Raw genomic sequence first — 24,949 nt, forward strand, 5'->3', positions numbered from 1 at the left:
CACTCCATACATAACCACAGACCAATTTCAGATTGATTTGTGCTCTCTCTCTCTCTCTCTCTCTCTCTCTCTCTCTCTCTCTCTCTCTCATTTGCAACAGAGTATCTTTATATAGCCTTGGCTGTTTTGAACTTACTCTATAGAACAAGCTGGTCTAAAAATAAGACAGAGATGTTCCTACCTCTCCCACTTATGACTAGAATGTAAATGCTTAACTTCTTAATTTGTAAGGCACAATACTAAAAGTGGGAAAGGTTATTACAAATGAAAAATATATAATGTAAAAGTATTTTGGAATGTATGGAATGTTCATTGTTGACGTGCTGTCAGTGGGCCCTATTAATGCAGAGACAGAGGTAGAAGAATAGGTGTCCTTTAGTCTGGTCTGTACATGGAGCTCCACCACAGCAGAAAGAGATGGAAGAAAATATCAGTTGATATCTTTGTTTAATATGATTATTTCACCTGGCAAATGCAGAAGGAGATCTTTCTCTTGCTCTCCTCTTCTCCTTATATGTATACATTCTCAGTTTGTTACTGTTGTAACATCTCTCTGCCCGCCAGGCTAGCCTTCATCCTCCTATCCAATCTGGGTCTCCCAGGCAAGATCAGTCATGAGTACCACACACCGTGACTCAATGACCCTATTAAGGAATGCCCCAGAGATCAATCAATGCAAATATTCAGTGTGCATCTGGCCTCCTCTGATTGGTCTCCAGGCAATTTTCTTTTTTCTGGAATCAATCCACATATACAGGTAGTCAACTGAGGAAAGTTGCATCTGTGTGTTTAGCAGAAGATAGAATTGGGGACCTCAACATGCTAGGCAAGTTCCCTACCACTGAACTAAATTTTCACACTGCATTTCTTTATTACTCCTATGAGTTCTTTTAAAAACAGTGTACAGCAAATCAGTAGTCAACATTAAATAAAATGGAGAGAAATTTGAAGCAATCCCACTAAAATCAGGGACTATCGAAGGTTACCCACTTTCTCCCTATCTGTTCAATATAACACTCAAACTCCTATCCAGAACAATTAGACAACAAAAAGGGGTCAAATCAATACAAATTCAAAAGGAAGTATTCAAAATACTACTATTTGCAGATGATTTTGTAAACTTAAGGAATATAAAAAATTCCACCAGAGAAGTCCTAAACCTGATAAACAACTTCAGCAAAGTGTCTGTATACAAAATTAACTTAAACAAATCAGTAGCCTTTTTCTATTCAAAGGATAAACATGCTGTGAAAGAAACTAAGCAAATGACACCCTTCACAATAGTCACAAATAATAAAAAGAAATACCTTGGTGTAACTCTAATCAAGAAAGTGAAAGATCTGTATGACAAGAACATCAATTGTCTAAAAAAAGAATTGAAGATCTCATAATTTGTAAAGAACTCACATGCTCATGAATTGGCAGGATTAATATAGTAAAAATGGATATTTTGCTGAAAGCATCATGCTGATTCAAGGCAATCCCCATTAAAAATTTCAACTCAAATCTTCATAATGTTAGAAAGGGCAGTTTGCAAATTCATTTCAAATAACAAAATGCACTGGATAGCAAAAACTATTCTTAACAATGAAAGAACTTCTGGGGCAATTACCATCCCTGACCTCAAGCTGTTTTACAGAGCAATAGTAGTAAAAACTGCATGGCATTCGTACAGAGACAGGCAGGTAGATCAGTGGAATAAAATTTAAGACCCAGAAATGAACCCACATACCTATGGTCGCTTGATCTTTGACAAAATAGCTAAAGGAATCCAGGGGAAAAATGACAGTATTTTCAGTAAATGGTAATGGTTCAACTGTCGGTCAGCATGTAAAAGAATGCAAATTGATCCATTTTTATTGCCTGGTACAAAGCTCTAGTACTAGAGGATCAATAACTTCCAAATAAAACCAAATATACTGAAACTAACAGAAGAGATAGTGGAGAAGAGCATCAAATACATGGGCACAGGGGAAATTTTCCTCAACAGAACACCAATGGCATATCCTCTAAGGTCAAAAGTAGACAAATGAGACCTCTCAAAATTGCTAAGCTTCTGTAAGGTAAAGGATACTGTCAATAGGAAAATATGGCAACCAACAGATTGGAAAAGATCGTTACAGATCTCACATGCAATAGAGGGCTAATATACTATATACACAAAGAACTCAAGAAGTCAGACTCCAGAGAATCAAATAACCCTATTAAAAATGGGGTACAGAGCTGAAGAAAGAATTCTCAACTTTGGAATATTTAATGGCCCAGAAGCTCTTAAAAGAAATATTCAACATCCTTAGTCATCAGGAAAATACAAGTTAAAACAACCTTGAGTTTACAGCTCACAACAGTCAGAATGGCTAAGATTGAAATCTCAGGTGACTATATGCTGGCAAGGATGTGAAGAAAGAGGAATACTTCTCCATTATTGGGGGATTACTAACTGATATAATCACTGCAGATATCAATCTGGCAGTTCATCTAAATTGGACATAGTACGTTTCCCCAATATAACAAAGATATATGCACCACTATATTCCCAGCAGCCTTACTTATAAGAGCCAGAAGCTAGAAAGCACCCAAATGTTCTTCAACAGATGAATGGATTCAGAAACTGTGGCACATTTCCATAACCAAGTACATTGCAGAGGCCAAGAAGTGCTTGCTGACAGGAGCCTGATATTGATGTCTCCTGAAGATGCTATTCCAGAGCTTTAAAGATACAATGGGAAGGCTTGCAGTTAATCATGAGGCCCAGTAGAGTTAGAGAAAGGACTGAAGGAGCTGAAGGGGTTTGGAACACCACAAGTAGAAAACAATATCATCTAACCAGAGAACTCAGAGCTCCTAGGGGCGAAACCACCAATAAAGAGTACACAAAGGGACCCATGGCTCCAGCAGCATATGAAGCAGAGGATGGCCTTATCTGCCAACAGTGGGAGGAGAAGCCCTTGGTCCTGTGCATGCTGGATTCCCTAGTGTAGAAGAATGCCAGGGCATGAAGGCAATAGAGAAATGTTGGTGTTAGGGGGCACATCCTTATATAAGCAGGAGGATGGGGATGGGAGTGGGTGTAACCAAAAAAGAGATAAAATTCGAAAGTAAATACATAAAAATATCCAATAATAAAATCAAAATTCTTAAACAGTTTTTCTAAAGAAAACTTGGTTTAAGAAGTACACAGAGCATATAATACTGTGTTTCTGAGACTGGTGTTACTCATAATGTGTTGTATCAGTGCATGGGGAGCTCAGGTCTCTATTTCCAGCACTGCAGATTATAAGGCAGAACAATCTTTATTACTTAGATGTTAAAATCATCTACATCAAGAATTATAATATAACAAAAAATATAGGTTTCTGTAAATTCAATAGAGGGGATTCAAAAAGTTCATTTACTGGGTTTTCTACTCACCCATGGTCATTGGTTTCTCCTAAGACCAGTCCAGGCTCTGCTGAAAGGTGAGCATAGTACAAGGGTCCTTTAGCATTTCTGGACAAACCAGTAAGTTTTTATTCAACATTCCAAGAAATGTGAAGCCCCACCTAGCTTGTTATGTCTTCACAAAGATGGGTAAAAAAAACCCTTTTATTTGGAAGGATAGGAGAATTCAGCCAGGATCAGCTGATTCAGTATCCAGAACATGTATGAGATGCTACCAGATTTTTAGTGTAAGTCATTCTGTCTACAACCTCCAAACACACAATGCACTACCTGTCAAATCAAAAACCAAGGAGTATTTGATCATACTCCATAGTGTTGGACTGTAGTGCCAGGGAACTCTTCGTAATCTCCTAAAACACAGACAGAAGCTAATCTGAAACAAGTTAATCAGGGTCTTTATTCTATTCTAGCTATCTCAGGCCCCTCCAACACACCACGTTTACAAGCACAGAATGATTAAATCAAATTTGATATCAGGGCCTACAGGAGGACTCCTTTTCTGATGTTAAAGGGTAACCTTGCCTATCCCTGGTTGATCTGCATTCATCAGGCCAGTGTCAGACTTTGACAAACGTTTTGCATTTTCCAGAAGGCTGGAGTTTTCTCTTTTTATTCTTTCTAGGTTAAAAAAAAAAACTGTTTCTAGTCATGTCTTGCCTATAATTCGTTTTCAAATGTCCTTCCTCACCACAATTAGAATATCTCCCATTAGTCATGAAGAACCCAGGAGCCAAGCTAGGGAAAAAAAGAGGCCTTTGACTGAAAAAGAGGCCCAGGTTCTGTTTGAGAAGATTGCAAAATACATTGGAGAGAATCTAAAGCTCCTCCTGGACAGACTGGACGGCACCTACTGTTTCCAGCTCCAGAAAGACCAAGTGTGAGTGAGATGAACCCTAAACTGGATGCCAACATATCCAGAATAAGCTAGTGTCCCTGGGGACATGTTTTGGAAACTTTACTAAGACCCACACATTCTGGTTGCACATTACAACATTGGATTACATTGCACCCTATGCTAAGTATGGATAAAGCCTGGAGCAAAGCACTCCTTCTTGAATGGAAACCCTGTGTGAAATCCTGTCTGAGTCAAATCACTGAATACACGTCTTGGTACCAGGGAGTAGTGATTTACTCCATGGCAGACATTCCTTTGGGTTTTAGGATAGCAGTGAAGTCTACCCAAGAGTGCAGAAAACTGGACCCCATTGTAGTGGTCATGTTCCATCAAGCAGATATTGGAGAGTACATATGCCAAGAAGAGACATTGATTTACAATACCAGGGAGTAGTGTTTATATTGAATAAGTATGGAGAGAGTGGGCAACCTTGTCTAGTCTCTGATTTTAGTGGGATTTCTTCAAGATTCTCTCCAGTTAGGCTAATGTTAGCTATTGTTTTACTGTATATGGTTTTACCAAGTTTAGGTATGGACCCTGAATTCCTTTTTTTTTTTTTTCTGGGACTCTTATCATGAAGGGGTGTTGAATTTTGTCAGATTCTTTCACTGCATCTAATGAAATGATTGTGTGGTTTTTTTTCTTGGGGTTTGTTTTTATAGGGGATTACATTGATGCTTTTCTGGATATTGAACCATCCCTGCATACCTGGAATGAAGCCTAATTGACCATGATGAAGGATCGTTTTGATGTGTTCTTGGATTCTGTTTGCAATAATTTTATTGAGTATTTTTGTGTACATATTCCTAAGGGAAATCAGTCTGAAGTCCTGTTTCTTTGTTGGGTCTTTCTGTGGTTCGGTATAAGAGTTATTGTGGCTTCATAGAAGGAATTTGGTAGTGCTCCATCCATTTCATCTTTATGGAATAGATTGGACAGTATTGGACTGAGGTCTTCTATGAAGTTCTGATAGAATTCTGCACTAAATCTATCTGATCCAGGGCATTTTTTTTATTGAGAGACTTTAAATGACTGCTACAATTTCCTTAGGAGCTATGGGGTTGTTTAAATTGTCTGTTCCTGATTTAACTTTGGTACCTGGTATTTGTCTACAAAATTGACCATTTCCTTCAGATTTTCAAGTTTTGTTGAATACAGGCATTTGTAGTAGGATCTGATGTTTTTTTGAATTTCCTCTGATTCTTTTGTTATGTCTCCCTTTTCATTTCTGATTTTGTTAATTTGGACATCCTCTCTGTTCCCTCTGGTTAGTCTGGCTAAGGGTTTATCTATCTTGTTGATTTTCTCCATGAACCAGATTTTGGTTCTGTTCATTCTTTTTATAGTTCTTATATTTCTACTTGGCTGATTTCAGCACTGAATTTGTTTATTTCCTGCCTTCTACTCCTCATGTGTGTATTTGCTTCTTTTTGTTCTAGAGCTTTTAGGTGTGCCATCAAGCTGCTGATGTATGCCCTCTCCTATTTCTTTCTGCAGGCACTCAGAGCTATGAGTTTTCCTCTTAGCACAGCTTTCATTGTGTCGTATCAGTTTCAGTATGTTGTACCTCATTTTCATTAAATTCTAAGAAGTCTTTCATTTCTTTCTTTATTTCTTCCGTGACCAAGTTATCAGTGAGTAGAACATTGTTCAACCCCCATGTATAAGTGGGCCTTCTTTCCTTATTTTTGTTATTGAAGAACTTTCTTAGTCCCTGGTTGTCTGATAGTATGCATGTGACTATTTCCGTCTTTCTGTATCTGTTCCATCCTGTTTTGTGAATGATTTTATGGTCAGTTTTAGAGAAGGTACCATGAGGTGGTGAGAAGAAGGTATATCCTTTTGTTTTAGGATGGAATGTTCTATAAACATCAGTTAAGAGCATTTGGTTCATAACTTCTGTTAGTCTATGTCTCTGCTAAAACTCTGAAAGATATTTTAGGAGATTGACAGCTATGACCTACACCTTGCTGCTAATAGCTAAAACCAGTATTTTTAACAATGACTTCTGTTTAGATTACGGTTTTGCTGGAACATTTACAGTTAATCTGGGGCAAGGCAGCATTGTGAATATGCATTTCATACAGCTGTAATATTTCAAAATGGTGTGTAGGGAAAGGGCAGCATTAGGGTCTTGGACACTCTACCTGACATCTATCCTGTGGATGTTTTATTCTTGTCTGATGTCTTGGAACTAGGATTGAACTGGCCTGAAGCAGAGCCTAACTGACTTTCTTTGGAGAAACCTGTTTGCATTGCACTGAGCAGAATAGTTGACGTAACTTATATGTATTAACTGACATGTAAAGTTTTCCACCTAATTCATGTGTATTATCTATTTGCAAATAACATTCTTTCAACTTTACTGTATTTATCCTCTTAATTGCCAGTTGCCTTATTGTTCTAATTAAGACTTCAATTCTTGGAAGGAAACAGACCGGATAGAGAGTTCTCTGCACCCAGGTCCCGTGGGAGGGAGAGCTAAACCTACAGAGAGGCAGACACGCCTGGGAAACCAGAAGAGACTGCACTCTGCGCACATCCAGACGCCAGAGGAAAACACCAAACGCCATCTGGAACCCTGGTGCACAGACGCTCCCGGGAAGAGGGGCGCAAATCTTCTCGGTTGCTGCCGCCGCGGAGAGAACTTAGGCAGTACCCCACGAGCACACTTGAGCCTCGCAACCTCAGGTAGGACCAACTTTTCCCCTGCAAGTGACCTGCCTGGTGAACTCAAGACACAGGACCACAGGAACAGCTGAAGACCTGTAGAGAGGAAAAACTACACGCCCGAAAGCAGAACACTCTGTCCCCATAACTGGCTGAAAGAAAACAGGAAAACAGGTCTACAGCACTCCTGACACACAGGCTTATAGGACAGTCTAGCCACTGTCAGAAATAGCAGAACAAAGTAACACTAGAGATAATCTGATGGCGAGAGGCAAGCGCAGGAACCCAAGCAACAGAAACCAAGACTACATGGCATCATCGGAGCCCAATTCTCCCACCAAAATAAACATGGAATATCCAAACACACCAGAAAAGCAAGATCGAGTTTCAAAATCATATTTGATCATGATGCTGGAGGACTTCAAGAAAGACGTGAAGAACTCCCTTAGAGAACAAGTAGAAGCCTACAGAGAGGAATCGCAAAAATGCCTGAAAGAATTCCAGGAAAACATAAATAAACATGTAGAAACCCATAGAGAGGAGACACAAAAATCCCTGAAAGAATTCCAGGAAAACACAATCAAACAGTTGAAGGAATTAAAAATGGAAATAGAAGCAATCAAGAAAGAACACATGGAAACAACCCTGGATATAGAAAACCAAAAGAAGAGACAAGAAGCTGTAGATAGAAGCTTCACCAACAGAATACAAGAGATGGAAGAGAGAATCTCGGGAGCAGAAGATTCCCTAGAAATCATTGACTCAACTGTCAAAGATAATGTAAAGCAGAAAAAGCTACTGGTCCAAAACATACAGGAAATCCAGGACTCAATGAGAAGATCAAACCTAAGGATAATAGGTATAGAAGAGAGTGAAGACTCCCAGCTCAAAGGACCTGTAAATATCTTCAACAAAATCATAGAAGAAAACTTCCCTAACCTAAAAAAAGAGATACCCATAGGCATACAAGAAGCCTACAGAACTCCAAATAGATTGGACCAGAAAAGAAACACCTCCCGTCACATAATAGTCAAAACACCAAACGCACAAAATAAAGAAAGAATATCAAAAGCAGTAAGGGAAAAAGGTCAAGTAACATATAAAGGCAGACCTATCAGAATCACACCAGACTTTTCGCCAGAAACTATGAAGGCCAGAAGATCCTGGACAGATGTCATACAGACCCTAAGAGAACACAAGTGCCAGCCCAGGTTACTGTATCCTGCAAAACTCTCAATTAACATAGATGGAGAAACCAAGATATTCCATGACAAAACCAAATATACACAATATCTTTCTACAAATCCAGCACTACAAAGGATAATAAAGGGTAAAGCCCAACATAAGGAGACAAGCTATACCCTAGAAGAAGCAAGAAACTAATCGTCTTGGCAACAAAACAAAGAGAAGAAAAGCACACAAACATAACCTCACATCCAAATATGAATATAACAGGAAGCAATAATCACTATTCCTTAATATCTCTCAACAATGTCCTCAACTCCCCAATAAAAAGACATAGATTAACAAACTGGATAAGCAACGAGGACCCTGCATTCTGCTGCCTACAGGAAACACACCTCAGAGACAAAGACAGACACTACCTCAGAGTGAAAGGCTGGAAAACAACTTTCCAAGCAAATGGTCAGGAGAAGCAAGCTGGAGTAGCCGTTCTAATATCAAATAAAATCAATTTCCAACTAAAAGTCATCAAAAAAGATAAGGAAGGACACTTCATATTCATCAAAGGAAAAATCCACCAAGATGAACTCTCAATCCTAAATATCTATGCCCCAAATAAAAGGGCACCTACATATGTAAAAGAAACCTTACTAAAGCTCAAAACACACATTGCACCTCACACAATGATAGTGGGAGATTTCAACACCCCACTCTCATCAATGGACAGATCATGGAAACAGAAATTAAACAGAGAGGTAGACAGACTAAGAAAAGTCATGAGCCAAATGGACTTAACGGATATTTATAGAACATTCTATCCTAAAGCAAAAGGATATACCTTCTTCTCAGCTCCTCATGGTACTTTCTCCAAAATTGACCATATAGTTGGTCAAAAAACGGGCCTCAACAGGTACAGAAAGATAGAAATAATCCCATGCATGCTATCAGACCACCACGGCCTAAAACTGGTCTTCAATAACAATAAGGGAAGAATGCCCACATATACATGGAAATTGAACAATGCTCTACTCAATGATAACCTAGTCAAGGAAGAAATAAAGAAAGAAATTGAAAACTTTTTAGAATTTAATGAAAATGAAGGTACAACATACCCAAACTTATGGGACACAATGAAAACTGTGCTAAGAGGAAAACTCATAGCGCTGTGTGCCTGCAGAAAGAAACAGGAAAGAGCATATGTCAGCAGCTTGACAGCACACCTAAAAGCTCTAGAGCAAAAGGAAGCAAATACACCCAGGAGGAGTAGAAGGCAGGAAATAATCAAACTTAGAGCTGAAATCAACCAAGTCGAAACAAAAAGCACCATAGAAAGAATCAACAGAACCAAAAGTTGGTTCTTTGAGAAAATCAACAAGATAGATAAACCCTTAGCCAGACTAACGAGAGGACCCAGAGAGTGTGTCCAAATTAACAAAATCAGAAATGAAAAGGGAGACATAACTACAGATTCAGAGGAAATTCAAAAAATCATAAGATCTTACTATAAAAGCCTATATTTAACAAAACTTGAAAATCTACAGGAAATGGACAATTTCCTAGACAAATATCAGGTACCGAAGTTAAATCAGGAACAGATAAACCAGTTAAACAACCCCATAAATCCCAAGGAAGGAGAAGCAGTCATTAAAGGTCTCCCATCCAAAAAGAGCCCAGGTCCAGATGGGTTTAGTGCAGAACTCTATCAAACCTTCATAGAAGACCTCATACCAATATTATCCAAACTATTCCACAAAATTGAAACAGATGGATCACTCCCGAATTCCTTCTATGAAGCCACAATTACTCTTATACCTAAACCACACAAAGACCCAACAAAGAAAGAGAACTTCAGACCAATTTCCCTTATGAATATCGACGCAAAAATACTCAATAAAATTCTGGCAAACCGAATCCAAGAGCACATCAAAACAATCATCCACCATGATCAAGTAGGCTTCATCCCAGGCATGCAGGGATGGTTTAATATACGGAAAACCATCAACGTGATCCATTATATAAGCAAACTGAAGGAACAAAACCACATGATCATTTCATTAGACGCTGAGAAAGCATTTGACAAAATTCAACACCCCTTCATGATAAAAGTCCTGGAAAGAATAGGAATTCAAGGCCCATACCTAAACATAGTAAAAGCCATATACAGCAAACCAGTTGCTAACATTAAACTAAATGGAGAGAAACTTGAAGCAATCCCACTAAAATCAGGGACTAGACAAGGCTGCCCACTCTCTCCCTACTTATTCAATATAGTTCTTGGAGTTGTAGCCAGAGCAATCAGACAACAAAAGGAGGTCAAGGGGATACAGATCAGAAAAGAAGAAGTCAAAATATCACTATTTGCAGATGATATGATAGTTTATTTAAGTGATCCCAAAAGTTCCACCAGAGAACTACTAAAGCTGATAAACAACTTCAGCAAAGTGGCTGGGTATAAAATTAACTCAAATAAATCAGTAGCCTTCCTCTACACAAAAGAGAAACAAGCCGAGAAAGAAATTAGGGAAACGGCACCCTTCATAATAGACCCAAATAATATAAAGTAACTCGTTGTGAATTTAACCAAGCAAGTAAAAGATCTGTACAATAAGAACTTCAAGACACTGAAGAAAGAAACTGAAGAAGACCTCAGAAGATGGAAAGATCTCCCATGCTCATGGATTGGCAGGATTAATATAGTAAAAATGGCCATTTTACCAAAAGCGATCTACAGATTCAATGCAATCCCCATCAAAATACCAATCCAATTCTTCAAAGAGTTAGACAGACAATTTGCAAATTCATCTGGAATAACAAAAAACCTAGGATAGCTAAAACTATCCTCAACAATAAAAGGACTTCAGGGGGAATCACTATCCCTGAACTCAAGCAGATTACAGAGCAATAGTGATAAAATCTGCATGGTATTGGTACAGAGACAGACCGATAGACCAATGGAATAGAATTGAAGACCCAGAAATGAACCCACACACCTATGGTCCCTTGATTTTTGACAAAGGAGCCAAAACCATCCAATGGAAAAAGATAGCATTTTCAGCAAATGGTGCTGGTTCAACTGGAGGGCAACATGTAGAAGAATGCAGATTGATCCATGCTTATCACCCTGTACAAAGCTTACGTCCAAGTGGATCAAGGACCTCCACATCAAACCTGATACACTCAAACTAATAGAAGAAAAACTAGGGAAGCATCTGGAACACATGGGCACTGGAAAAAATTTCCTGAACAAAACACCAATGGCTTATGCTCTAAGATCAAGAATCGACAAATGGCATCTCATAAAACTGCAAAGCTTCTGTAAGGCAAAGGACACTGTGGTTAGGACAAATCGGCAACCAACAGATTGGGAAAAGATCTTTACCAATCCTACAACAGATAGAGGCCTTATATCCAAAATATACAAAGAACTCAAGAAGTTAGACCGCAGGGAGACAAATAACCCTATTAAAAAATGGGGTTCAGAGCTAAACAAAGAATTCACAGCTGAGGAATGCCAAATGGCTGAGAAACACCTAAAGAAATGTTCAACATCTTTAGTCATAAGGGAAATGCAAATCAAAACAACCATGAGATTTCACCTCACACCATTGAGAATAGCTAAGATCAAAAACTCAGGTTGCTCATCCTCGCAGATGCTGGCAAGGATGCGGAGAAAGAGGAACACTCCTCCATTGTTGGTGGGATTGCAGACTGGTACAACCATTCTGGAAATCAGTCTGGAGGTTCCTCAGAAAATTGGACATTGAACTGCCTGAGGATCCAGCTATACCTCTCTTGGGCATATACCCAAAAGATGCCCCAACATATAAAAAAGACACGTGCTCCACAATGTTCATTGCAGCCTTATTTATAATAGCCAGAAGCTGGAAAGAACCCAGATGCCCTTCAACAGAGGAATGGATACAGAAAATGTGGTACATCTACACAATGGAATATTACTCAGCTATCAAAAACAACGGCTTCATGTAATTCGTAGGCAAATAGTTGGAACTGGAAAATATCATCCTGAGTGAGCTAACCCAATCACAGAAAGACATACATGGTATGTACTCACTGATAAGTGGCTATTAGCCCAAATTAGAACAAATGAAACTCAAGACGGATGATCAAAATGTGAATGCTTCACTCCTTCTCTAAAAGGGGAACAAGAATACCCTTGGCAGGGAAGAGAGAGGCAAAGATTAAAACAGAGACTGAAGGAACTCCCATTCAGAGCCTGCCCCACATGTGGCCCATACATATACAGCCACCCAATTAGACAAGATGGATGAAGCAAAGAAGTGCAGACCGACAGGAGCCGGATGTAGATCGCTCCTGAGAGACACAGCCAGAATACAGCAAATACAGAGGCGAATGCCAGCAGCAAACCACTGAACTGAGAATAGGACCCCCGTTGAAGGAATCAGAGAAAGAACTGGAAGAGCTTGAAGGGGCTCGAGACCCCATATGTACAACAATGCCAAGCAACCAGAGCTTCCAGGGACTAAGCCACTACCTAAAGACTATACATGGACTGACCCTGGACTCTGACCTCATAGGTAGCAATGAATATCCTAGTAAGAGCACCAGTGGAAGGGGAAGCCCTGGGTCCTGCTAAGACTGAACCCCCAGTGAACTAGACTGTTGGGGGGAGGGCGGCAATGGGGGGAGGGTTGGGAGGGGAACACCCATAAGGAAGGGGAGGGGTGAGGGGGATGTTTGCCCGGAAACCAAAGAATTATTATTAAGTATTAAATAAATAAAGAAAAACTGAAAAAAAAAGACTTCAATTCTTTTATTGAGTTTATTTAAGAGAATGAGAAACCTTGACTTACCTTTGCATTTGTATACTGGCTTAGAGTTTCTCCCCATTTAAGTTGATGTTGATATGGGCTTCTTCTATATTACCATTATTATATTTATCCATATCACCTGTGTGCCAATCTCTGGAGAACTTTTATCATTAACGGGTTGCTTCTTAAAGACCATGTCCTGATCCAGTTTAATGATCATGTTTTTTGCTTTTTGTTTGCTCCCTTTTGTTTTGCTTTATTTCAGTTAGTTTATGTGGTCAATTAAATTTTATTGATTTTTTTCTATATTGAACCACCCTTATTCACCTTGAGACAAAGCCTACTTAGTTTTTGAAAATGATATTTTTAATGTGTTCTTGCAGTTATTTAATGATTATGTTTGCATGAGTCCATAAGGGAAATTGATATGTGTTTTAGATATCAGTGTAACTGTAATCTGTCATAAAATAGAGTGTGAAATATTCCTTCTCTTTTTATTTTGTGACATGATTTGAGGAGTATATGCCATAATGCCTCTTAGAATAGCAGGTGAAAATCATGGGCATTTTTGATGGGGAGACTTTTAATGGCTGCTGCTATACTTTGATGCCTTTGGTTTGGTGTACACATAATGAGAAATGAATTGGCAGCTTAGGCATTTTTACTTTGATGAGTATTAGTGCCCTTACCTAATATGAGTTCAACACACATTCATGCCATTCTGCCCAGGGGATTGACTCTACTATGACCATACTCCTCTAGACTTCTGAACACCCAGATGTACAGGGGAGACAGTTTGTGTCCTAAGTACCATTGACCAGTAATGACCTTTATAATTGGAAGTTGTAGACCCCCTCCCTCCATTTTCAAAAAGACCCTCATATCCCTTAGATCTTTTGGATTCAATCATGTTGACTCATAAACCCACCTGGGATGACTGTCAACAGCAGTTCCAGGTTCTTTTCACAACTGAAGAAAGTGGGAGAATTGTTGGAGAAGCTTGAAAATTGGTTCCGGAGGCAAATAATCTGCCCACACAAGTCCAGGCAAATATTGATGCAGCCTTTACTTTGACCATACCCAACTGGGGATTTTAAGGCTGTTGAAGGTAGGGAGAATATATGTGTCTACCACCAGATTCCATTTGCTGAGCCTCAGAGAAGTTTTAATCAAGTTGGCCTATAAATTTACCTACAGTAACCAGGTGAAATAATGAGAGCTCTACAGAATATTTAAAAAGAATTGTTTGACCCATAAGATTTACATTCTCTCAGACACAGAAATGAGAGAAAATTATCAGTGGGAAGCTTGCCTTTTTTTTTTCAACAAACAGCCGCTGATATCTGTCAGGAACTTCAGTGCCTGGATTGTTTAGAGGCAAGCAATGTCCTATAACTTTATGTAGGAAGAACTATATGACTGACAGCCTTGTGGTTCAGCTCCATTCCATGCTCTGGGTAAACTTAAAGGAGTAGGGGAAAGCCTAATAGTTTTCTTTGGGCACAGGGCACAAAATTCTGTCTTGAAACAAGCACTGGCACCAATTTCAAATGAAAAAATGGGTACAGGGGCAACAGCCACCAAGACTTATCCGTGTCTAGCCATAGAAAGATTGATTTTGTAATAAGTCAGATTCGTTCATGGTTATTTCTGAATGCCAGTACTCCCAGATGGAAAACATTTCTTCACTAAATAGGAGCACAGATACACTTTGACCCAGAGGGAATGAACATGCTGGATATAATGTTTCCCTTTTTGATGGTTTGCATATGCTTGGCCCAGGGAGTGTCACTATTAGAAGGCATGACCTTGTTGGAGTAAGTGTGTCATTGTGGGTTTGGGCTTGGAGGACCTCCTGCCAGGTGCCTGAGGTTGCTGAGTTTGTTCCAGGCTTCCTTTGGTAAAGATGTCCTCCTACACTATGCCTGCCTGGATATTGTGACACTGCCATGCTCCCTCATTGATGATAATGGACTGAACCTTGGAAACTGTAAGCCAGCTCCAAATAATTGTTGTCCTTTAGAAAGCTTACATTGCTCATGGTGTCTGTTTACAGCAATATGACCCTAACTAGGACAGAAGTTGGTGCCAGGAGCCGGGTATTTTTGTGATGGCCTGACACATGCTTTTGTTTGGGGGAATGTAGATTTGGAGACTTTGGATTAGGAAAGCCTTATAATGTTATAAAATGGGGCTTAATGGACCATCTTTGTAGAAATGTGGAAGACTTTGTTACTGAGAGTAATTTGAATTGTTCAGGCCTGGTCCAAGAGGTTTCAGAGGAGAAGAATTTCTGTACCTGCTATGAAGGCTGCTTTTCTGGTATTTTGGTGAAGAATGTGGCCACTTTTTGCTCTTGTCTAAACTGTCTGCCTGAGGTTAAGGTGAAGAGATTTAGACTCATTTTCTGGAAAAAGAAAGACTCAAAACAGCCTAGTGCAAGGTCTCTTGTATAGTTGCTAAAATTCACTCTTACGAAGAGCATTTTAATAAAAAAAGGAAGTTGAAAAAGGAGAAAACAAAATATGTGATTTGAGTATTTAAGGAACAACAGGAAGTGAATTGGAGCTGAATTCTGTGTTCAAGGATAGTAAATTAAATAAGGAAGTAATGACCTTGGGGCAAGATCCCACACAGGTAAGTTCACACTCCAGGCAACTTACTACAAACCTTTAATCCTAGGAGGCAAAGACAAGCAGAGCTCTGATTTCAAGGTTAGACTAGAGCAGAGCAAGTTCTAGGTGAGGCAATGCTTAAATACAAGTGTAGTGGTACTCACCTTTAATCCCAGGAGACCAGCATACAGATGTCTAAATTCATGATCAAACTAAAGAGCAATATCCAGGACAACCAAGTTTAGACAGTGAAGGATTTAGAAAAGAGGAAGCTAGTGAGAGTATAATAGAACAAGGGGGCCATGATCCAGGTCCTGCAAGCAGAAGAACTCAGCATCTTTAGACATATGTCTCTGGCTTTATATTTATGAGTAGAAAAAGACAATTGATGCTGAAGTAATAGTTTCATAGTTTCATAGATATGAGAAACAAAGCTTTAAAAACAAGGTTTTGAGAAATATATCTGGTGGTCAGGATGCCTATGACAAACTTGTGACCTTTCTGAGAGATACTTCTGACATCAGGATGCCAAGTGATATGATATAGTTTTGGTGATCAAGATAATGAGTCAAGAATGACCAGGCCTCACTGATGACGACCAAGCTAATTAGGACAAAACGAAAACACCTGTCCTTCGAAAGACTCCCTAACCCTCCCTATGGTAAATTCAGAGAGCAACCACAAGATGTCATCCTGATCCTGCCTGACTATGAAGCTCACCTCCCCCCACCCCCAAGGGTTAGTGCCAACCTAGCCCTTTCCCAGTGATTCACCAAGGCCAGGTGTAGTGCTGGATGATGAAAATATCTAACTGAGGCAAGAACTGCCCTTTGAGCAGGCCAGCCAATACCTGACAAGATCCTTTGTCCTGTGTACCAGCAATGAGAATAAGCAAGCTAACCCTGTTGGTGAAGTGTGCCCTGTGTAATGAATAAAAGTTGTGTGCTTTTTGGGTCCAGGGTTGCCTTGCAAGAATAAAGAATTAAACTATCCCCCACTGACCCTGCTATGAGGACAAGTGCACCTCACAGCAAAGAATAACATAACATATTTTGGGAATGTAGCCTGGATATAGCCACCACAAACCATCTGACCTTGATAAGGCCTGACTCAACAGTTTTGAGAAAAACAAGAACTAGGGTCAGCTTGTCTCAGAAGCAGGGTGGCCTAGAGTTGAACTGAGCCCAAGTTAGATCATGTGTGCCAATGTAAACCAACTAGTGAAATTGCTTTGTGTGACTGTTGCCAACTGCCTCTGTAATTTTCCCTATAAATACCTTCCCCTAATTGGGCTCGGGGTCGCCTCCTCTGTCTCCTGTGTGAGATAGGTGTCATCCCCAGAGCTCTGGTTCCTCAAATACTCCTCTTCTTTATTACATCAGGATTGGTTTCTCGTGAGTTCTTGGGTGGTTGTGTTATCTCAAGATTTGAGTGGGGGTCTTCACCACCCAGGTGGACTTTAATTTGGGGGCTCATCCAGGATCTCTCAACCACCCACGACTCTAAAGTCCTTCTTGGAGGTAAGGGGGCTCTCCAATTGTGTCTGAGTGTGTGGCCACTGTCTGTGTCTTTCTCTGTTCTGGTTCTGGTTATTATCTGAAAAGTGGTTTGGTTTCGCAGATGCTTTCTGGAGTTGTAAAGCTCAGAAGCTGTGGCCGACAGATGTGTCCAGAGGACTGCAAGCTACAGCCCTGGGGATGCTTCAGAGCAACAGGAGAGCGAGGGATTCCTGGTGGTCTCCTATCTGGTAGAAGAGGATAGTGTGTTCCTCTTGGAAGAGAAACTTCAAAGACCTTTTCTATCTGAAACTGTCTTGGCTGGTGCCTGCAGACTAGGCATGGCAGTTGTAGTCTGGATATTGTGGATATTGTGGTCTCTTTGTGTTGTCTGCTGTTTATATGTTTAGTGTTTTTTGTGATGATGGGACAGATGGTAATGACCCCCTTAAGCCTGACATTAGATCAGTGGAGTGAAGTTAAGGACAGAGCACATAATATGTCAGTTGAAGTTAAGAAGGGAAAGTGGCAGACTTTCAGTGTCGGCTGGCCCCCCAAGGGCTCTTTTGACCTGACTATGATTCTTGATGATAAAGCTATTGTTTTTTTCAGGAAAATCCAGGAGCTCACCGGGACCAGCAACCTTATATCTCGGTTTGGCAAAACCTGGTTCAAAATCCCCAGCAGCCTCTGCTCCTCCAAGACCTATCCTGAGATTGAAAAGACTCCTGAATGGCCATCTCCTCCCTCATATCCCCCATTTTCTCCCCAGTGGCCTCTATTCTCTGCTCCACAGGTAAAAGAAGCATGGAGTAGATGTTCGGTTACAGGTACCTGAAGCCGAAGGGCTTGGAGACCCACAGAGCCTGACTCCACGATAACCATGCCTTTGCACACTTATGGTGTACCCAACCTTTTGAATCCTCTGCCCCTCTGGAGGCAGACACTTCTGGTCCAGCCCAGGGGACATGAAGTCGGCTATCACTCACCCCTGACTCCTCTACTGGCCAGATTCTTGTTTTTGCCTTGAAGGATTATAGACCTCCCCCAGGTCCAGGGAAGGGGATGCAGCCCCTTCAGTATTAGCCTTTCTCCTCCTCTGATCTTTATAACTGGAAACTTAATCACGGAACTATTTCTTTTGTTCATCAAAGAGTTTTACTTGGTCCTCTTGGTACTTAACTTAGAAGTTAAAAATAATTTGCTTGAGAAAAATTGTTTTCTGCCAGGGAGTTTTATCTTTCTCTCTTGAACCTCCTCCCCATGGAGAGATGCCCCTCCCTTTGCTGCCCTTGACCAGTCAAGCTGCTGTTGACAGTTGTGTATGAAGGACTCCAGGTTAGTGAGGGACCCTGTCTGAAGCGGGTATTAACAAGAACCTGAAAGCTTTAACTTGGATCCTGAAGAGAAATTCTACCTGTTGCTTAAACATTCACAGCTTCTAAGGAAGGAACAGCACAGAGTAGGGAAGTGTGGGGCTGAGGGTGGCAAGTGCACAGGGAAGCAACCTGCAGGCTGTGCATGGGCAGCAGCCTGAGCCATTGGGAAAGAGTTTCAAGGTGAAGGGGCCTCCATCCAGGGCTGATGCTTTGACAGCAAAAAGAGAGTGCCTTAAGAGAACTTTCTTTGAGAGAGCCTGCCTTCCTCCCCTTATCTGCTGGCCCTATTGCAAGAGAAGAGTCTGTCTCCAACATTAAGTCACCTTCCCTGTTAAGTCATCATTGACATGGAGAGTGCTGAGGGGATCCTATCCCCTCAGCAGCCAGTTCCTGCCCATGTGGTCAAAATGCCCCAGGTTGGGGGGCAAGGAAGCCCATAAAATAGTTTCAAAAAGAATCTACTAAAGCTGTGAAGAACTTTGTTTTGCCAGTCAAAATTTAGATTTCAGGCTTTGGTTATGGCCAAGGTCAGGATTAATGTTTTCTTTTCCATGGGCCTTTAATCCAGTGAGACAGTTTGGTAAAGGGCTGCTACTGAGGTCCTGAATGTCCCAGGTGAGCTGGTTACAATTCTTATGTCAGCCACTTGGCATCTAACAGCCAGGTCCTAATCATCTCTTCATCATTTTGTTATTAGTTCTTACTAGAAGCCTAGTGTCATTTGGAGGCTGGTTATATTGAGAGGCAAAGCCACCAAGCTGACACTGAAGAGAGATACCCCTTGAGGGAAAATCTAAGTCCTGAGAGACAATCGGTAACAGATCAACTGCCTCTCTGCCTGCCTTTCTGTTTCACAGGCAAAAAGCTTCTGCTTATTTTTACAATGGCCTTTTTGTCCCAAAATGGCCTCCTGATTTAGCTGTGTGACTAAATGCTATTTGTCCTCTTCAGTGGACCTCTATTCTCTAGATTCTCTTCTTGTTTTGTCACCATCCCACTTGAGATGCCTGTTAGTAACTGTTCCGGGTCTTCTTTACCACCAAGGAAAGACAGAATCCTACTAGAGGCCAGAAAAAATGTTCCAGACATGGACGGAAAACCTTCACTCCTGACTGTTGACTTCCTGAAGGTAGGGAGTGCTCCTGGTCTACCACCAGGCTCCAAGGATAGGTCTCTGAGGGGCTGGAAAATGTCCTACCAATCTGGCTAAGGTAAGAAAAAGATATAAAGAAAAAGTTACAGAAACTTGAGGGGTTAAGATAAGTTGCTGAGAGAGTTAGTGTAAGTTGCAGAGAAAGTAAGGTTGAAGTATGGTTCAGGGTCTGAGCACCTAAGTGGACAGCATCTAGTAGCTGTAGAGGAAGATGCAGAAGATATCATAACAGAGAGACTGAGGAAGAGAAAGAGGAAAGAAGGTAAAAAGAGCAGGAAGCTAGGGACAAAAAAGAGACAAAGAGAAGAGGAAGTTAGAGAGCTAAAGAGAGATAAAAGACAGGAGAGGAACATATACTGGCAACAGTAGTTATGGAACCTAGGAAGACATTACCTGGCAACAGAAGAGAATTCCTGGCTAAAGATCAGTGTGCCTAATACAAAGAAAAAGGACACTGGGTCAAGGACTGCCCCAGGAAGAACAAGGGGCCTCTCCAGTGGCCAGAAGGCCTAGAGTGCTGTCTATGAGCAAAGATAGAAGGGAAGCCCATCCAATTGTTTTGTGAATATGGGGGTCCAACACTCTGTGCTCCTATGACGAAATAGGCTAGTGTCCAGCAAAAGACCTTGAGTACAGGGTACTACCGGCAACAAACAATACTCATGGACTACCCGAAGAACCGTGGACCTTGGCATGGGCCAGATATCCCACTTGTTCCTTGTGATTCCAGACTGCCCCTATGAGTCTGAACCTGGCAACCCTGCTCCGCACCCTGAACTAGACCCCCACTTCATGACTATTAGCAGGTGCTGGCTAAAGCACAGGGGCGTTATCAAGATCTGACTGAAGAGCCACCAGAGGGGGTAGATGATATCTGGTCCATAGATGGGAGGCAGCTTCTTAGAGGAGGAAAAAGATGGGCTGAGGCAGCAGTGGTAGATAGAAACAGAGTCATATGGGCTCAGGCCCTACCAGAAGGCACCTCTACTCTGAGGGTAGAGCTTGCTCCCCTCACCAAAGCTCTTGAGCTGAGAAAGAGACTTAACATCTATGTGGACAGCAGGTATGCCTTTGCTATAGCCCATCAGCAGAGGGGCCTACTGATATCTGAGGGCAAGAAAAAAAGAGCTTCTGGCTATGTTAAGGGTCCTCCATGACACAGCGAGGCTGACGAAGAGACTCTTGTATAACTCAATGGGAAAAAAGATCCTGCTACAAAAGGAGGCAGAGGCCATGATAAAACAAATGCATCAATGGACTCACTTAGGGGTAAGCAAACTCATCCAGATGTTTTCAAAAACTAAATATTATGTCACAGCTGTCAAGTATCTTGTGGAACAGATAGTGCACTGATGTATACCATGCCAAAAGGTAACTGTTTTCAGGAAAGTTGACTCTGGAAGGAGGCTCCATGGGGAATGACCTGGATCCTACTGAGAAGTGGACTTCACAGAGATAAAACCAGGAAAATATGGTTACAAATATCTCCTAGTGTTTATAGATACCTTTTCAGGAATAGGTAGAAGCTTTCCCCACCAAGCAAGAGATGGCCTCGGTAGTCATCAAGAAGATACTGGAAGAAATCTTCCCCCTGTTTGGAGTGCTCAAGGTAATTGGGTCAGACAGTGGCCCTGCCTTCATTCCCAAGGTAAGCCAGGGTTTGGCCAGGCATTTAGAGGTCGATTAAAAAATTATATTACATCTTCAGACCTCAAAGTCCAGGACAGGTCGGGAGAATAAATAAAATTCTAAAAGAGGCCCTGACCAAATTGACCATGGAGACTGGCACAGACTGGGTGACACTTCTTCCCTCTTGCTCTATTCAGACCAAGAAATGCCCCTTCCAGATTCAGCCTTACCCATGCCCCCAAAGAGACTACAGAGTTCTGAGCAGGTAAAAAAGATAAATAGAACTCTAAAAGACACCTTGACAAAATTGGACTTAGAGACGGGTTGGGAGAAGACTGGACTGTCCTCCTTCCTATTGTTCTGTTCCATGTACCGAACACTTCTCACCCTTTTGGCCTAATATCTTATGAGATTATGTATGAGAACCCTCCCTCATTAAGTTGGGCGGGGTCCCTTACCCTGAGGTTTTTCCTAAAATGTGTTTGCTCATTTAAAGTCTTTAGAAACAGTCCAAAGTGGAATTTGGAGCCAAGTGAAGGACGCCTACAAGATGGGAAGTCCAGGGCACCTCACCAATTCCCAGCAGGAGACACAGTCCTGGTCCAGCAACACCAGATAACTTCACTGGAAAGGACCCTATCTAGTACTGTTAACCACTCCCACTGTTGTTAGGTAGATGGGAATGCTGCATGGGTCCACGCCTCCCATTTGAAGACAGCACCAGATATTCTCAGAAATGAATGGAAGTTAGAAAAGACTGCTAATCCTCTTAAGCTTTATCTCTGTTGTAAGAGCTTATAATCCCCATATCCCTCAGAAACTGATTTGGCAAATTTCCTCCCAGGCCTGGGAGGTAATATGGTCCATCTCCAAGGTGGTCCCACAATACACATGGTTGCCCACTCTCACCCCTGACTTTTGTAAGTTGGTAGCTGGGCTGGACACCTGTGAAACTCCTGACACAGATCCTCAGAGTATGCCCTTAAAAGTCCCAAAGAGATTTTCACCTGGGAGCAGGTTCAGATGCGGAAGTCCAGAAGCAAGTTGCCAATTGGGGAGACTGGGGTTTTAGGTTTGCCCCCGAGATGGCCGAGACTGGGCTACCATCCGACGTTGTGGGTGCTTAGAAAGTTTATACTGTTCTGCTTGGGGATGTCAGACTAATTTCCACACTCCCAGGACCCTTAGTAATTCTCTTGTTACTTTTGACATTTGGACCCTGTATTTTTAATAAGTTAATAGCCTTTATTAGAGAAAGAGTTAGTGCAGTGCAGATTTTAATGCTTTGCCAACAATATCATGCCTCAGAAGACCTTAGGGGAAAAATTGAAGAAGGCCTTGAGTTCTAAGATTAGAACTAGTCACAAGCAGAAGTGAGGAATGAAAGAATAAAAATTTTAAACTATCCCCCACTGACCATGCTGTGAGGACACGTGTATCTCACTGCAAAGAATAACATAACATGTTTTGGGGATGTAGCCTGGCTATAGCCACCACAAACCATCGATAAGGCCTGACTTGAGTCCTGAGAAAAACAAGAACTAGGGGCAGCTTGTCCCAGAAGCAGGGTGGCCTAGAGTTGAACTGAGCCCAAGTTAGATCATGTGTGCCAACGTAAACCAACCAATGAAATTGCTTTGTGTGACTGTTGCCAACTGCCTCTGTAATTTTCCCTATAAATACCTTCCCCTAATTGGGCTCGGGGTCAACTCCTTTGTCTAATGTGTGAGATACACGTCGTCCCCAGAGCTCTGGTTCCTCAATTACACCTCTTGTTTATTACATCAACACAGGTTTCTCCTTAGTTTTGGGGGGTTTCTGTCGTCTCGAGATTTGAGTGGTGTTCTTTCCCACCCTAGTGGTCATTTAACCTCTCCCTGTGTGGAAGAGCAACCCCACCAATGTGATTTAAAAACCTTATACCTTCAGGCTATTGCATCAGTCACTTTGTCAATCAGTGCTCTGTGAGTGGCGCTCCTGAGGTAAGGCCACTATGGGTTCTTACAACATTATGGTATGTTGGCCAGGAATCATGCTCCCCCAGACCACAATTGGGGAAGAGATCAGAGATAAGCTCAAGCAAATCTGTACTCTGTGGGCTGCACTCCTGTGTTAGGGCCACTTTGGTGTCTTACAAAAGAACAAGAGTACAAATTGTTCCCTTTCCAGTCACATTTCTAAGCCTTTCTTTATCTTCAGATGATCCTTGAAAAATTCCTTGAGGTTTGGACAAAAAAAAAAGAACCCAATAGGACTTGCCCATCATAAGACCTCAGTTCTAGTCCAGTTGAAGGCTGAGGCTACCCCAGTCTGGATCAGGAAATACCCAATGTCCAGAGAAGGTAGAACAGGAATTCACATGTCAACGATGAACTGGAGATATGACTTGCTACTGGGGCTAAGCCAGCTGGGTAAACAAGCATCTGCTAAAAAAACCTAGTCCTGTCAGCTTGAAGTCACTTTCCCCCCCCCCCATGTTTATTAACTTGAGTATTTCTTATTTACATTTCGATTGTTATTCCCCTTTCTGGTTTCCAGGCCAACATCCCCCTAACTCCTACCCCCCCTTCTAGATGAGTGTTCCCCTCCCAATCCTCCCCCCATTACTGCCCTCCACCCAACAATAACATTCACTGGGGGTTCAGTCTTGGCAGGAGCAAGGGCTTCCCCTTCCACTGGTGCTCTTACTAGGTTATTCATTGCTACCTATGAGGTTGGAGCCCAGGGTCAGTCCATGTACAGTCTTTGTGTAGTGGCTTAGTCCCTGGAAGCTCTGGTTGGTTGGCATTGATTTTCATATGGAGTCTCAAGCTCCTTCGAGCTCTTCCAGTCCTTTCTCTGATTCCTTCAACGGGGGTCCCATTCTCAGTTCAGTGATTTAATGATGGCATTCGCCTATGTATTTGCTGTATTCTGGCTGTGTCTCTCAGGAGAGATCTACATCCAGTTCCTATCAGCCTGCACTTCTTTGCTTCATTCATTTTATCTAGTTTGGTGACTGGATATTTTATGTATTTACATTTCCAATGTTATCCCCTTTCCCCTCTGTACTATACTGCCTCCCCCTTCACCCTTCTACGAGGATGTGCCCATTCCCATCCACCTACACAAAGTTCAACACCCTGGGGAATCAAGCCTTCACAGGACGAAGGGATTTTCCTCTCATTGAAGCTGGACAATGCCATACTCTTCCACTTATGTGGCTGGAGTCATGGGTCCCTCTATATGTATTCTTTGTTTGGTGATTTAGTCACTGGGACATCTGGTGACATTTGTTTGATTGATATTGTTGTTCTTCCTATGGTATTGCAAACCCCTTCAGCTCCTTCAGTCTTTTCTATAAATTCTCCATTGATGTTCCTATGATGTGCAATGATTAGCTGCAAGCACCCTCATCTGTATCAGTAGGGCTCTGGTAGAGCCTCTCAGGAGACACCCATATGTGGCTCCTGTCAGAAAGCAGTTCTTGGCATCAGCAATAGTGACTAGGTTTGGCAGAAGCATATGGGATGAATCATCAGGTGGTGCAGTCTCTGGATGACCTTTCCTTAAGTCTTTGTCTCTGTACTTCCTCCTATGAGTATTTTGTTCTCTTTTTTAGAAGAAATGAAGCATTCAAATTTTGGTTTTCCTTCTTCTTGGGCTTCATTCTTCTACATACAGCCATCCAGGAAATTTTGATAGACATTGCATTGAATC

General features: G+C 41.5%; 1 pseudogene; it reads left to right on the forward strand.

Moving 5' to 3' along the window:
* Positions 1 to 4,115: 4,115 nt before the first annotated feature.
* Positions 4,116 to 4,729, forward strand: LOC134485800 (60S ribosome subunit biogenesis protein NIP7 homolog; annotated as a pseudogene).
* Positions 4,730 to 24,949: the final 20,220 nt, after the last annotated feature.

The sequence above is a fragment of the Rattus norvegicus genome, chromosome 2 (assembly GCF_036323735.1).
Source record: "Rattus norvegicus strain BN/NHsdMcwi chromosome 2, GRCr8, whole genome shotgun sequence".
NCBI lineage: Eukaryota > Metazoa > Chordata > Mammalia > Rodentia > Muridae > Rattus > Rattus norvegicus.